Source organism: Pinus tabuliformis, chromosome J, assembly GCF_031772625.1.
Source record: "Pinus tabuliformis cultivar Carrire ecotype Pingquan chromosome J, CPIR1, whole genome shotgun sequence".
Lineage (NCBI taxonomy): Eukaryota > Viridiplantae > Streptophyta > Pinopsida > Pinales > Pinaceae > Pinus > Pinus tabuliformis.
Window position 1 is genome coordinate 1117294003 of NC_142295.1, and position 4396 is coordinate 1117298398.

Sequence of the window (4396 nt, forward strand, 5' to 3'; positions counted from 1 at the left end):
CCCTGCTTTGTTTTGAAAGCAGTCTTCCATGCATCTTCCTCTGCAACTCTGACCTGATGGTGTCCACTATGCAAATCCAGCTTGGTGAAATAAACAGCTTCCTTCAATTGATCTAAAAGATCATCTATGTGAGGAAGGGGATAACGATTCTTGATTGTTATCTTATTTAGTGCTCGGTAATCAATGCACATTCTCCACGAGCCATCTTTCTTTCTCACCAAAACGATTGGTGACCCACATGGTGATGTGCTAGGCTTGATGAACCCTTTTTCGAGTAACTCCTGCACCTGCTTCTTGATTTCAGCATTCTCTAAAGAAGATAACCTGTACATCCCAATGTTAGGAAAAGGAACATCTTGCTGCAAAATAATATCATGTACTATTCCCTTTTTGGGTGGCAGACCTTGAGGTTCTTGAAACAAGACATCATACTCTGAAACAATCTTTTCTATATCAGCCTACTGATCAGAATTACAGCCCTCAAATACATTGGTGTTATCAGATTTATTTTCCTTTACAACCATTAGTAAGAACTGTTTGCATGAATTTATCATTCTTTTCATCTGTCCTAAGTTTATGAGAGTATAATTATTCTTGAGCATATGAGCTCTTACAAAGTATTCGGCCCCATCTTTAACAAGTAGATACTTGTTCTAAGCTCTATAGAAAATAGCTTTTCTATCGTACAAGTAAGGACTTCCTAAAACAATTCCACATATATATAAAGGAATTACATCTAACGCAACCTCATCCACAAATTCTGACCCAAAAGAAAACTTTAGTTTGCACTGTCTAGTCACTTGTAGTTGAGCTTTATCATTCAACCATCCTAATGGGTATGGTTTCTTATGAGGTGTAGTTGTTAATCCCAATTTCTTTGCAATTGCTTCAGAAATCAAATTTACTTGTGAGCCACTATCAAACAAAGTATCAATATTTTGATTTTTGGAAACAACTCAAATATGAAAAAGCTCACGTCTTTCTCTCTCATATTTTTCATCAATAACAAATTGAGAAGAATTACTAGTAGATTCTTCAGAATTCTTACCTTTTATACCTGTGGCTGCAATGATTGTTTCATCTCCCGAGTCTGACCCCAAATCTTTCTGAATAGCTACAACAATTTTCTTCTTCTTGCCCTTAGACTTCTTAGGTCTCAGCTCTGGATGCAGAATCCAACAGTGCTCATCATCATGCCCCTCCTTTTTAAAGTGAGTGCATGAAGCTTTGCCTTTTTGTGTAGTGTTTGCCTTCCTTTCTTTCCATTTCTGCTTTATTTTCTCCTTTCTCTTGCTTACAGTGGGTTGGGATGGTCCCCCAACTTCTGGATTTCCATTCTTTCCTCTAGGCTCTAGATGAGTAGCTTGTACAAATACCTCATCTATACTAGTGGGATTAAACATGAGGATGGTATGCCTCATGTAGCTGTGTAGACCACCAATGTACTTCAAAAGAGTTTCTAGTGAGTCTAATGAAATACCCAACATCAATGCTCTCTTTCTGAACTCTTGAGTATACCCTTGTACACTTTTCCCTTTCAACTGTCGAAGAGTTTGCCAACTCATCCTGTCTTGTTGCATGTAGGCCAGCTCAGGAAACTGAGGGCGATTTTGCTCAGGTGCCAACTCGGCCGAGGAGGAGGGAGAGATGGGGGCAGACCTCTGTGAGGTGGCGCGCCCACGGGAGCCTCCACGTCTGCTACCCATTCTTGGACGCTCTCTCGGCATTGCAGTATACAATGGATTAACCAGCGCACAAATGCACGGAGGGGAGCAACTAACCAGCACGTGAGCGCGTTGAACTGGAGCTAAAATCCTGTGAAACACTCTCGAGCCTGAGACGGAGACGGACTTGGGCACAGAGAGTGAATGCCCCTGAGCTACCAACAGCGCCTCAGAGGAGTGCGAAGTGGCAGCAGAGGGATGCGAAGAGGCCGCCGAGGAATGCCAAGAAACCGCAGAGGAATGCGAGGAGGTCGCTGGAGCACAGACATTATGAAGCGCCATTGCACAATTTACCAGGAGGTAGATGGAGGAATAAACGAGCCACATTAATAACCCTGCGTGAGACCAGCTCACTTGATATGCACGGTTCCTCGTGGCGCGCATGGGCTGAAACCTGCCCATGTGAAGCGCCACCTTTGTACCCTTACGCTGATCGAACACCCGCATCCAGGAGAGAGAGATCTTTCTGCACCAAAGAAGCGCAATCCTGTTTGAGTTGTTCATCAGCTACCATTTCAAGAGAACCAGAGAAGTAGGGAAGTTGCTGAGTGGCGCCCTGGTTGGCCAGTTTATCTGCAACTTGGTTCGTTGTTCTTCTAACATGCTGAAAGGTGATGCTTTGGGGATTCCTTAGCTTTTCCTCCAGTGATTCCAATCTACTGAGCAATCTCCAGCTGGATGCTATTTTGACTGCTGTAGTACCGGCTTGTATTCTGTTGGCTGCGTCTATTAGGATGGATGAGTCTCCTTCAACCTCTAGAGGGAAGAAGTGCTTTTGTTCTGCAATGCAGATCCCTTGCCAAAGTCCTTCCAACTCAGCTGCATTGTTAGTGTCCTTGCCAATCGATCCATAATATATATGCAATATAGCTCCCGTATGGCTTCTGAAGATTCCTCCAAATCCTGTCGGCCCAGGATTACCTTTGGCTGCCCCATCAAAGTTCAGCTTGTAAGAGTTGATTGCTGGAGGGGACCAGGATAGCGGAGAGGCTGTGCGCGTTGGAGGACGAGCTGTAACATTTGCTAAAAAGGAGAGGTCCAGATTCCAGTCCTTCAGAACGATGCATTCCTGCGGAGAGTCTGGCAAATCTGTGTCATACCAGGTTCTGATAGCTAGAGTTTCTTGAAGATTTTGTTTTAGGAGGAGCCACATAGCTTCTATTGGCCGGTGAGTGTTGTTGAAGATTCTGTAGTTTCTTTCCTTCCAGAGAATCCAATAAAGAAAGCCTGGTATTAGACTCCATAGAGAGTTAAGAAGCTGGCTTTTAAAAGGGTTCTTGGTCCATTTCCTTATGGTTTCTGTAACGTCCTCCATCCGAGCTTCCGATCTCCTGTTGCATTTTTCAATTCTCTCCCAAAGTTGCGTTGCTAGCGGACAAGTTTCCATTAGGTGTCTGATTGTTTCAGAGTGGAGATTGCAGTTTGGGCATCTTGATGGGCCAATGAATCCACGCTTTTGCAAATTGTCCCAAGTGAGTATGCGCCTTTTACTTAAGAGCCATAAAAAAGTAGAGACTTTAGGCCAAACTCCTGGTTGCCAGACTTGTTCCCAGATTTGGTCCTTGTCTGTCTGGATAGCTGAGTAGCGCAATTGGTGTGCTTCTTTGGTGGTGAATGTTCCTTTTGGCGTATGTCCCCATCTTAGTTTGTCCTGCTGGTTGGAGAGTCGAATTCTTCTGTAGTTGAGTTCTTGATCTATGTCAGTGTGCGTTTCTCCTTGCCAGTCAATCTGCCAGAGGCTAGCGGGTTTCCAGATTTGGAAGTCATGGTGCGTGGGCTGTTGCCAGAATTGATGGACAAATGTGAGGTTTGCCTGCTGCATGTGGGTTTGCCATAGTGGCTTTTGGAATAAAGTTGCCAGTTTCGGGAGTTGTTGCCATGAATCTTCCCAGAACCTTGCCGTTGTGCCTGAGTGAATTTCCCAAAAACTATGCTCTTGTATGAAAGCACTGTGGAGCTTTGCGGCATTCCATATTAGTGACCCCTGGGTTGTTGTACTGATTCTGATAAGATCATTACATTGGCTGCCTGGGGCATATTTTGCTTGCCAGAGTCTTGCCCATGGTGAGTGTGGCTTGGAGATCCAGTTCCACCATATTCTAGCTCCCATTGTGTTGTTACTTTGGAGAGGATCTCTTAAGCCCAGGCCACCTTTAGATTTGATTTTGCATACTTCTTTCCAGTTGACAAGAGCCCATTTTCTGTTCAGGCCTGAGGAGCCCCATAGGAAGTTGCACTGAAGGTTGCGGATTGCTTTGAGAACCCATTTTGGTGCGGCCATGATGGAAAAAAGATACAAAGGCATTGCCTGGAGAACCGATTTGATCAAGACAAGTCTTCCGGCCATGTTTAGAGAGAGGAAAGTCCAAGACGAAAGCCTTGATTCTAATTTTTCTAGGAGAGTCCTCCAAGAAGCATGCTTGATGGCAGAATCAGCTAAAGGAGCCCCCAGATATTTAGATGGAAGCTTGGCAATGGTGAATCCCAGAATACGAGCAATATTCCTTTGAGTAGAAGGGGGAGTATTGAAAAAGAAGAGTTGAGATTTAGAAGCATTGATAGAGGTGCCAGAGGCGTCAGAGAAGAGGGAGAGCAGGGATTTGAAAAATGAGGCCTCTTGGGAGGATGGATGACCAAATAACATTGTGTCGTCTACAAACTGTTGATGGGAA